General features: G+C 36.7%; 1 protein-coding gene across 6 annotated transcripts in view; it reads right to left on the bottom strand.

Annotated features, from left to right (window-relative positions):
* Nucleotides 1-12,638, bottom strand: part of JAKMIP1 (janus kinase and microtubule interacting protein 1) — a 170,355-nt gene that overhangs the window by 141,919 nt on the left and 15,798 nt on the right. The window lies entirely within an intron of this gene.

Here is a 12,638-nt window from a genome sequence, read left to right as displayed (position 1 = left end):
GTATTCCAATAGGACATAATTCATACTAATGCTTTTAAAGTGCAGGAGGAGTAAAAAAGTAAGTGCTCCTAAGAAGTATCTTGACTGTAAAAAATAAAACACTTAAATGATAATAGGTTATAAAAGCAGAATTACAATAGAGCATTTTTGTAAAGTGATTTTTCTTACCAACTGTATGCTTTAAAAAAGAAAAGAAATGCTTCCTAACTGAAAAAAGTTTCAGAGGGAAGTAAAAAACAGTCCTTTGCCACATAAAATCATACTGGTAATGACAAAAAGTAACTGAATTCCTACAGTAAATTATATTTAAAAGCTTGATTCACAATGCTTTTTATGTTAATTTGAATTTTTCTTACAGGTACACATAATCCAGATAAGAGTAAGAGACTACTGAAGACACTATTTTCTTCCTTCAAACAAAAATGATGAATGGAAAATGCCACCACATTTACAGAGCAGTTACTACAGGACCCAAGGGCATTACGCAAAGGCATCTACAACAGAGTCAAGACTAGGAATTAAATGGAATATCTGACTGATGTTTTATACCAAGAAGCAGTTTATTATTTCTTCAAAAACTGAAGAGGTCTGAAAAGATCTAGCAGATGTAAAGACATCGGACAGTTAACAGGGAACTTAAAATACTAAGAGGGGATAATGCAGTCAAATGAACAAAATATTGTTTTCCTTCTTTCATTTTGGTTATTGCTAGCTACTGTTGGGTACGGAGAGGAGTATACATGAGGGACTACCACTGAGGATCATGTTGTGACATGGAATGGCTTAACAAATCCACGTGTATTTTTATTTCTTGTAATGAAAAAATGAAGAAAAGATTTCATTCTAAAGCCAACTTCTAAAATCACTATGAAATTTTCATGTTCTGAAATAGAAGTGCTACATGACTTACCTAAAATGCTTCATTACCAAAAAATGTACTGTCAGTTGGCATATTTGCACAGCTATCCTTCACAAAATATGTTCTTATTTTTCTGCGTCTTCCTTACAAACTATAGTATTCATCAATGTTCTAATAATTCGCAAAAATAGTCAGAGTATGGTGTTCTTCAGTAATTAAAAAAAAAATGCTAAATGATTTATCTGTTCATAAGGCCTGAGAGTGTACTACTCGGGCAGAATGTCATAGCAGAAGATACTCTCTTTCATGAACTTAGATGTAGAAGGAGAGTAAAATTTACCACTATGGAATAAAGATTTATATATTCACGACCCACAGCCAAGAACTTACCTTCTGGCAAGTTCTTCAAACCAAAATAGCAATCTTCCAAACAGATGAATGAGTAGTGTAAGAAGTAACATGATTTAACCTTTCATGTCTAAATGAAGTTCTGCTACACGATCATGTGGTTTTGAATTAAAAAAAAAAAAAAAATATTGTCATTCTTTCAGCAACAGACTTAATGCAGCTGTGTCAAATAGTATTAAAAATCTGTCATTTATCATCCTGCAGAAAGTCTGCTTTGCTGTGGTACATTGACAGAAACAGAACAGTTTTTGCCTTCCTGACAACATAAAATATCAGGAGAGCCTTGCATGACTAGATGTGCTAGTTTGCAAGGGATGTCCTGACTTTGTAGGGCATTCCCAGCTGCATGCATTGACTTCCAATTTCTGCCTTGCTTTCCAATGGATCCTGGAGATACTCAGTTGCCTGCACCAGACTAGAAGAGAACTGCATCACAGCGTTGCTTCTGGCTACTGCTTGGATGCTCCGCATGCTATCTGGCTGCTGGAAGATATATTCAGGAGGAGGACAGAGAAGAATTATTCTAACAATCACTAAATAACGCAATTTAATTTTCTATTACTCACATCAGACTAAGACAGGAAAACTACCTAATGGTACAACATTATCATGACACAGTAAAAACAAAAATATTTTTGAAGTTCAAGTGAAGAAGTACAATAGCAATACGCTTATTCTACAAGAAGAGTTATTTAGGAGTCTATTTATACTGCTCCTCCTTATGACAAAGAACAAAGTTTAATGTCAGCATCATCTTTAGCATACCTGGTGACTGTAAACCCTTACCATCTACAGTTGCATATTTATGTAACTGATATTTCTTCTTAATCTGCCTACTTTAGAAACAGATTATGAAATTGCTTCACTTGAAATAATGGAGATTTTAAAAAAAAAGTTATTTCAGTATACAAACCCTCTCAGAAGAGGTGACCTGTATTACGTACGCACAATTGAAAATGAAAACTCAATCATCTCGTCTGCCCTCCCCATCACTCCAGTGAGTTTATAACATTTGCAGAAAAGGCAGGCAATGAGAGAACGATTACGGCAGGATAAAAGTGAAGTGAGTACAGGGCTTCAAAGCAGAAGAATGTTAGAATACCAGAAACTGCTACACTACAGGCACAGAGAATCTATTTTAGTGTCTTTTTTTTTGAGAGCTGGAAAGAATTACATTTACTGTTTTTTCTGTATTTCAGAAAGCTAATTCAAAGGAGTTGCTCAAATTACTTGAGGCAACTAGCTTTGCAGGTAAAAAAGTGAGATGTTCCCAACTAGAAGAAAAAAAAGCCCTCCAAAGCAATCCTAAAATAGATTGTTTCATGTACACAGAGAAAATATTTGATACTGATGTATATAGGTATTACCTGCATTAATTTAAAACTAGGTACAAAAAAAACCCATTAATTGCTTCACTGTTCAGGGCTAATAAGAAAACTTTACAACACATAATAGCATCAAGTCCCTTCTTAATGACAGTGTTACACTGCTTTATCTAACTTGCTGAACCCCTGAGATGTACAACTTCAGAAGTTGCCGTCCTTTGCCAAGACACTTTACTACTGGAACCAGGAGACTACACAGATAAAACAGTCATGGTGGGTTCACTGCCATATAAGTGACATGTCCAACATTTGGGCTAAATTAGGTCTCATTCTTACTATGTAAGGGTGCTACAGTTCTTTATATGTTTGTTTTGATGGTTTTGTTTTCGCCTCATGACATTTTACCTTGAGACAAGCCAATACCAAGTCTTTTTTTTGCTGCAGTTGAGAACCGTCACCCACTGCTGTCAGCTAGCAGACCATCTTTTTAAATCTGGTTAATATGAAACATTTAATTGGGAACAATGAATTAATGAATGAATTAGGAACACTTGCTAAGGAAGCTGCCATTAAACTTTTCACTGTTCTTTGATCCTACTCATTATGTTTTCTTATAATTGTGGCTTTGCTATTCCAGTTGCCCGGTGCATTAGGATCAGTCAAAGGTGAATAAACATCTTAGGTCATCAATATTCCCAGCGTTCAAGTGACTGTCATTTAAGCTGCTTTCAGAGATAAATACTAAGTGTTTCCAACTCTGTCGAGAAGCTGCTACTGAGAAGGAAAAAAAACAGACATGACTTCTAAGTTTCCAGGTTATTCTGAGTATTTCAGATGGGCAGCACATTGGACTGCTGGGAGCTGCACCATGTGTTAATGGTGATTGTGTTACATCATTTTTAGTTAATGATTTTGGGGTAGATTCACAGAGGGTTTGGCAATTGCAGCATCACAAAATGCACAATTCATACGCCGATCACTTAAGAGAAGTGGAACATCCAACCTTCGGCCCTTCCTCTGCCTCTACAATAAATGGGAAAGTTCACTTTTCCCTCAGCAGAAAATGGGCAATAAGCTGTATTTCTGACACTAAGATTTCCTAAGATGGGCATCTCCACCTAATACAGCTATAAACCCTCTTTTGTAGTTCAATTGCCCATGCCCTTTTCTTCAAAAATGAAGCACGTGGCAATTTTATCTTTAGGATGCAATTGGAAGAGTGTGTTGTAACAGCCCTTCACGCAATTATAATGATTACAGTACTTGCTCAGCAAACGAGTGATTCATTATTCTCCACTGAGTGCCCCAAACATTAGTCTAGAGATCTAGGTTCTTCCCTAAGGACCAATAAATCTTTAATTATTTTATACAAAGTGACCTAGTTTCAATAGGGAACAGACATCCTATAATATTTTGTATTAGGATTGCTTCTGATTTGAACAAAAGACTTCTAGATCCACAGAAAAGGACCCTAACTTTCCCTCTAATTGTATTTCTGAGCAAAAATTCCAGTAATTACATTTTTTAAGGCACACACAATTTAGCACTGTATGTTAGCATGATGTACCTACTGACTTAGTCCCTTTTGGGGACACACATTACATTAAACATTGGTGAACAGTGACTGGTTTAGCAATGAAAGATCTGCGTTAACTTGGAAAATGCAAAAGCTGAGCTTTGGACACACACGAAGTTGCTTTTAGAAACTCAAACACTTACAGAGCAGAAGTTACTATGCAGACATTTTGAGAACTGCACCTTTAGATTTGGGCAATTCAATGTCTTTGTGAATACCGTCTTTCCCCATAGCCTCACCAGACTAGCACCTACTGATGGTCATATAACTTGATGCTGTTGCCGCAGCCTGCAGACCCTCAGCCAACACTCTACCCCTGATCACAGCTTTGCAGAAGCACACGCTGCCTGAGCTGTGCAGAATTCAGCACAGAAGGAGCAAAAATGATTAAACTTCAGCAAAGGCTGCTGTGGAGCATCAGTGATTAAGTCAGTTATCAACCTATTGCTCTTGGGGAAAATGGTCATGAGGAACACCAGAAATGAGCAGAGGAATAGGACACAAAAGATGAGTGCCGAGGCATGTACCTGAAGCAGATATCATCCTGAGAGAAGTTTCTGGTCAGTGATATCACAGGCAACCCCTAGAAGGCACACAGTGAGAGTGCTCATTCCCCCCCTGCAGAGTGCTGCAATTAAGGCCATGAACACTTTAAGGCAACGTAAACCTTAAAAAGAAATAATTCTGTCACTACCTTGAGCCAGCACAGCTGTGGTAAGCCAAAAGAGAGAACCAATCCAAGCTAAAAGCCATTTTCCTTTCTCGATATCTTTAACCTTTACCACTCTCTCTTTACCACTCAACTCATAATCTGAAAAATGCTGGAGCCAGCACAAAGGAGAGGTTGGCAGAGGAAAAAGCAGCTGGGCATGGCAGGAGAGCTGGAAAACCTCTTTCAATCACAGTGTTGGCTTCCAAAATGTTTATGAAATTATGGCCTAAACTGTATTGCAAGCCCACTTCCAGCTTTTTCATACACTATTAAACATCTAATGAGATTTTAATGTCCTACAGCCCACCTGATTTTTTTTTTTATTTAAAAACACATAGTCAAATAGATGTGATCATTTTTTCCAGCTATTTATAAATTAAATATCCGTACTGATCTAGCTGACAATATGAAATTAGACATAGCTGTAAAAAATGAAGAGAAAGCCAACAAATTGTACTTTACAACTTGTTGCAAACAGACCCAAGGACTGATAATGACATTTGCTTTTACATAGAGTTCCTGCCTAAAATGTAGTGGCATTTTCCATTCATCAGTTTTGTTTGAAGGAAGAAATTAAGACCGTGTAACCTGTTCCAAAACACTGCTAACATCTGCATGGTCCTCCCTTTATATTTGCAATAAATGGGTGCATTTGGCAAATAATGGATTTTTAAATCATCTAAAGTGGTACAGGCAGTTCCAGGAATTCCCACTGCTATCGGACTTCTAGCCCTTTAGTAGAAATGCTGCAGAGATTTCTAGAAAGAGGAAAGATTAAAGGAAAAGGAACAATCTAATTTGTTTGGGCACTGGACAATATTCTGCACATAGTGTTGAACTTTCCAATATCTGCCAGACCTTTATGGAATCATGGAAAAGAAAACTAAAAGGATATTTGCAAAAGCTATGATATGACTTGATATGATACAATAACGGCAGAAATGGGCAGATGTTAGGGCTAAGAAGATAGGCCAGGGGCAAGTTGTGTCTCAGAAATAGACCTTAAAAAATTGAACTTGGTTGATTTCATATCCTTCTGAACAGATAATCTAAAAGAGATCCTAATCAGAACATTACTATGAGATGGTTTCCTTCTCTGGGAACGGCGAGCAAATGGGAAGCTGTCATTTGAGAGCACGGGGCAGGGAACAGAAGCCAGCAGCTGAACCTATGAGGTATTGAACGTAGTTTATGAGCAAAGTTTTAGTACTCCATAGGAAGAAGAAATTGTTCTAGTTGCAAAGAGTAAAAAACTGCCTTGTAATAGTGCATATGTGTTCAGATACTAAGTAAAATTTCTTGTGAATCAGGTTTTTTGTAGACCTCTCTCTTGCTGGGAACTATCAGGAACAAACTTTGTGAAGCAAAGGGGTATTATAAAAATACAGCAGTAGTTGTTCCCAAAAAGTAAATATTTATCTTGGCATTCTTACTGGGAAATTTAATATATTTTCAATCAAAGAATGGCATCTATGCAATAATTTTTATTTCATTTATCTCCTGAAAATAGAATCATTCAAAGATAAAGAACTATTACCAATGTCTCTTCACTTTCACATATTCAACCGTAAGCAGTTTCCAAAATTTTATTCTTAAGCAAGCAACATTTATAGCGAGAAAGCTGAGAGCGCTAGATGTCAGATGCAAACTCCACCATGTAGCAAAAACACCTTGGTCTTCACAATTAAGCTAATATTTCACAGTAAAAGGATAGCTTAGCAAACAAAAAGCAAAACCAAGTTACACAACAGTACCGGGGCTCCAGATATTAACATGGGGCTATCTGCTATGTCAGGAGAAGGCAAAATTATAAAGTGAAAATTATAACTCCTTATTTAAAATCCCAAAGTGTAAACCTTCAAGTTCAGCTGTTTAGAAGTTACAGCACTGTGCTGTCATTCCTATCATCTGTTCTGGTTAATTCAACAAAAATGCAATCATCTGCTTAGGCCAGCCCAGACCAGATTAGTATTGCCAAGCGACTGTGTCATACACAGACACTATATTGCCATGCTCATTAAAGTGGATCTAATTCCCTGTCATCCTTACATGTATACAAAGAAAACTCTTTCATGTCATTGGATATGACTACTTCCTTATGAAGATGATAAAAATCAGTCTTTCCTTTGTGCGCTTCCTATCCGTAGGTCTCTCCCCCCCCTCATTTTTTTTTTAAGTTTATTATTATTGTTGTTATTATTATAGCATGGCCTGCTCTCTCCCTTTTCCACATTATAATTGCATTTTGATTTCTCTCATTTATTCCTGTAGTTATAAGACTCCACTAAAATCAACTCTCAATAGGGGTAGCAACTATACCCAAGATATCTAGATGCCCTCTCCTAAGCACTAGACCAAGGATGAAGAATCGTGCGCTGCTAAGAACCACCATACCGGTTCAGCTAGGTTCAGCCCCATCTAGCACAGTGTCCTGCCTCCAACAGTGGCCATAGGTGCCAACTCAGAGACAGTTAAGAACAGAGCATGCGTATATAATAGCATTTCTCCTAACTTCTGGTCAGAGGACTTCATGAGCCTACATGGAAATTCAAAATGTAGAAGTAACACAGAAAAGAAAGGATGTTGTAATTCTTTTTTCGAAGTATCATTAAAAAGGAACAGTAGCAGAGAGAAAAAGGAATTCAGAATGATGATGGAGAAACACACTGCACTGGTGCAAACTCCTTATTCAGTAGTTCAGAAGTTACAGAACAATGACAGTATGCTACTAATATTAAGCCCATTACACATTTCAGTTGCTGCTCTTGTTGTCATCCGTACTTGCAGATAAATTAAAGGTCTATGTATATGCTATAACGCTACTATTCTTTTCTTCCCCTCTGGCCTGATATAATCACCGTGATCTGGGAATTTTCACAAAAAGAGTACCCTGCTTGGTTTCAGATGAGGGGAAAACAAATCGATATTCAGGCCGTGATGCAATCATGCCCTCTGACCCAGTATATTTACAAACATTACGTAAACCAACTTCAGAAAATAAAATGGAATAACACCTTGAGATCTTTTGAGCAGCCTTCTCAGCAAAAACTGAAGATAAACAGATGTATACAAGTGCTATTTAAATTCAGCTGGTCTTGAGAGAGGGATAAATAACTAAATAGATAAACAAAATTGATTTCACACTAATAAAGTGCTGCCAACACGTGGTTCCTCCGATACAGTGGAATTCTAATTGCGGAGTTACCACCAAGAGCAAGACACCTATAGGAACTGCCTGCACAAAGCGTTAGAGAAGGACTGCCTCACAGCAAGGACCATTCCAAACTAGAGATATAAAACACGATGCAAGGCACCAATGACCTGGACTTTACCTGAATATTTTCATTTTCCCTGCCTTGAAAGAATTTGCCAGGGATATAAAAAAAAAATCTGGACTCATTCACTGTACATATGTGATGCATAGTGAGCAAGCCAAGACTTCTAAGAAGATAGAAGTTACTGCCCATGAACAGTAAATCTGATGCGTTTAGTAGCCACCTAGGGTGTGCAATAGCAATTCAAAGCAGTACATCTACACATTCTTCTGCCTGGGAAATTCCAGGTGGAAATGCAGCTGCCCTATTGCTGCTGGCCTTACAAACTACTCTCTTACAGCTCCTCTCCACATTTTCTAACTTCAAAATATGAAGTTTGTGAATTTGCATTCTTATTACTAAGCCATGCATCACATTTCTGGCAGATCTTGTACTGTGAAGAATTTAAAACATAAATTAGATAAAGTGACTTCTGATAGAAGTTATTTTTATAGTAACACCTGCAAAATATCTTGTTAGCAAGAGAGAGGCTGAATTCCTTACAGACTATAGAGGGCAATCTGAGTTCATTCACATATGCCTAAGAAAAAAATTTGTGTGAAAATAATACTTATTTCTAGAATATCTATCAAAGTATTAAACATATACCCAAATACACTGAGGGGAGCATCAGTTACTGTATGAGTTGAAAAGCAATCAATTTCAAGGTTAATCTGGACAAAGTAGTTTATTAATAGCAATAATGATTATTATTACTTGGAATTTCGGAAATGCTCAGAGAACAAGCTGAAAATAGGACTGCTCATCACATAAACATGCTGTCTTTATCTGGGGATAAAAAACAAAGCTGTTAGAATATGGTAAGAGTCTTGCTCACATGAAAAAAAAACGTCATCTATAACATCACCTAAGCCAGTACAGATAAAAAGCTCAGGGATAGACAGACTCAAACTAGCAAAGCCACATCTTGTAAAGCATATGTCGCCTGTCTACAATACTTCTGACACATGCTAGAACATACTGGATGCATTATCACATTTATTGCCTTGACAACAAAGCTAGAATTAATAGTACAGGGTAGTCCTTGTTCCAAAGAACTAAAATTCAAGAGGAAGCAAAGGAAGCATTAGCTGAATTTTCAGATGCTATCTGAGAAGATGTTTTTCTGAGAAGAAAACAAAAAGCCACGATTTTTTAAAATTTACTAGCTGACTAGGGGAACGTGATTTTTCACAAGTCCTTCCCAAATGCTGCTCTGTGCCTGGCAAAATAATAAAAAAAGAAAATTAAGGAAATCTAGTTTAAATAGAGTGTGTGTAAAAAAAAATTTTCAAAAATAAAACCTTTCCATTTTTTCAGGTCTCTTGTTTTTTGCCTTACAGCTAAGGTTTAAAAAAAAAGTTTAAAGTCAATGGAAATAGAATGTGTTGCAATAACCAAGTCTATTTGTCCCCTACAAGTTTTAAAAGAAACATTTCCTCCAGTTCTGATCTTGGATACTATATTTAGGAAAGCTCTACTGAAAACAACTTATATCAATTTAGTACTTGAGACCAACTGCACCTTCTCATTGTTATTTAGCAAAAAAAACGTATTTTCTTATTATTGTTCCAAGATATCTCAGCTTCCTTCCACCAGAAAAACCCTGAAATACCCTGAAAACATTTATCAGTCAAAAATTTGTCCCACATGATGTAGGGAAGAGAGTGAAAAACGGCAACACTGACCAACTTACTAGCAATGTTTAAGCTAACAAGAAGCAGTCTTACTTTTGGCTCTTAATCGCATTACTTATATTTTGGGAACTGAGCCCTTGCTTTTTATATTTCTAATGCATGACATAAGAACAACTTTATTTCTGTCTTTAGAAGATTGTCATAAGAACAGTGAAGTGTTTCTAATGGAAATACTCCAGTGAGAATCAGGTTTGTACTACATATACCAAATATGACTTCCACAGCTCCCAGTCTTTAAAATTAAGACTTAAGGTCAATAAATAATTTCCTTTTCATTAGTAAAGTGAAGAGCATGAAATTAATTATTTTCATGTCTCACTAACTTGCTAATGTAAACCCTCTATATGTTTAGAATGCAAGAACATATAAAAACTGGCAAATTTACTGCACGCAGTGAATTTATAGAAGGACTGCTGGAGCATGTCCAGAGAAGGGCAACGAAGCTGGTGAAGGGTCTAGAGCACAAGTCTTACGAGGAGTGGCTGAGGGAACTGGGGTTGTTTAGCCTGGAGAAAAGGATGCTCAGGGGAGACCTTATCACTCTCTACCTCTTCTGAAAGGAGGTTGTAGCGAGGTGGGTGTCGGTCTCTTCTCCCAAGTAACAAGAAATAGGGCAAGAGGAAATGGCCTCAAGTTGCTCCAGGGGAAGTTCAGATGGGATACTAGGAAAAATTTTTTCACTGAAAGGGTTGTCAAGCACTGGACGGGCTGCCCAGGGAAGTGGTTGAGTCACCATTCCTGGAGGTATTTAAAAAGACATGTTGATGTGGTGCTTAGGGACATGGTTTAGTGGTGGACTTGGCAGTGTTAGGTTAACGGTTGGACTTGATGATCTTAAACGCCTTTTCCAACCTAAACGATTCTATGATTCTATGACTGAGACTCCCAGCTACTCACAGTTTTTTAAAAAAAAAGTTTACTACTATAACTTGAACTTATAACTGGACTGCACTTGGTGGACATGGCATGACCTTATCATATTTGTAGAAGCTTATCTGAGAAAAAAATTTTAGCAGGCATTATGAATATGAATTATGCTCTTCATGTCTTCAGCTAAGGCTTTCAGTTATGCCAAACCATGCTCATTTCTAGACGTGCATATGCACCTCTAGCAGACATAGTGCCTCTAGGCACTAACTTCGTATTTGGAACTGAACATAAATTTACCTCTGGTGTGTCCCCACATGTTCACAGATAAAAAGCAATGCTACACTAAGAAATGCAACTCATGGTAACTGACAGAAGTTGAAGACTTCAGCACTGTCAAAAGGGGTGCTGCTTACCCAACAGCTAACCGATACTGATGCCGTCAGAATGAACCTCACAGTGCCAACACCGGGCTTTTTAAGACCAGAAAGTTTAACCGAGGCACTGGCAAGAATCTTTTCAATCTATCTGACTGCTGTGTATAACCAGTAATATATACAGGCCCATATAAACACAGACACACACAATTATGCATCCCGCCAATTATATGAAAAATTATGTCATTTTTGGCTGCAGGTCAAGGTGAGGCCCTACAGAGAAACTGATAAATAAAGCTGTTTAAAACCTACCTGAACTCTCATATTAGGAAAAGGGCATTTGTGGTTTCTGTTTTATTTGGTTTTTTTTTTTTTTCAACCTTTTGAATGGAAACCAGAAGCTGATGAATAATGTCCCTAGAAAATGGTGCTTATAAATAATGATACAAGTAGTTAAGTATTTATAGAGTAGTAATATAAAATAAAATAATATTCAACATCTTAATACGGAACACTGCTTCTAGAAGTCAAAGATTCAGTTCATAATTTTAATGGAAATTTAGCAGTTCTCAAAAAGAGGCCAAGGGAATCTATAAATTCCTTTATCTTGAATACATTTCCTTTACTCTCTTTGTGATTGTGATATATTGCAAAATTATATATTTTAATTGGTAGATTTTTATAGCTAGTGTACTTTTGCTGAAGCACCCTTAAAGCTTATAGCCTAAAACAGAAAAAGAAATAAATTCTTTTTATAACTTGATTAAAGGAAAAATAGATTAATGAAATATTTCAAGCTTATTCCAATACTTAATATTCTCATTCACAAAAAAAACAACCACACCCTAAATAATAGCAATAAACTCACAATGAACTCCATGAAAGATTCACCTGTGAATTTTATTTATGTTTTCATTGTTGTTTTGGTTTTAAGCATAGCACTGAAAAGGTGAACAAATCAGACTACTACTGTCAGTCAATATAGGGTGACTTTATGGTAGCCACATATTAGATTAAACTACAGAACTATATTTAACCTGAGAAGATAGGGTCCCATTTATGTAATCCTGCTTTAGGAGCTTCTAATGAGTTACTGCAGCCTAACCCAGATATGCCTGCCAGCAAGTCCCCTGCTCTTTCATGTCAACACAATAATGAGAGTACAATTGCATTGTAAAAATTGCTGCACAGCACAAAGAATACTCTTGTTAAACATGTTGATCATCAATATAATCAGTAACCTAAAACTAATTCAACTCATATTTATAACACAGAAGCTTTATTTTTATTTGTATTATATTTGCTATATAGCCATAGTCACAGTGTTACTAAGAAGAGACTCCTGAGGCAGGGGAATAAGTAGTCAATGGAATTAGGTAAGTAAAGAAATTGGTAAGTTCTTTGACACTAGAGCATTCACGGAGAGAGCAGATGCCTACGTTTACAAGTTAATGAACTCATGCAGAAATTACTGAAAGATGCTTTGTATGTTAAGTGAGTTAT

This window comes from Calonectris borealis, chromosome 4 (assembly GCF_964195595.1).
Source record: "Calonectris borealis chromosome 4, bCalBor7.hap1.2, whole genome shotgun sequence".
Lineage (NCBI taxonomy): Eukaryota > Metazoa > Chordata > Aves > Procellariiformes > Procellariidae > Calonectris > Calonectris borealis.
This window is presented reverse-complemented; position numbering and strand designations above follow the sequence as displayed.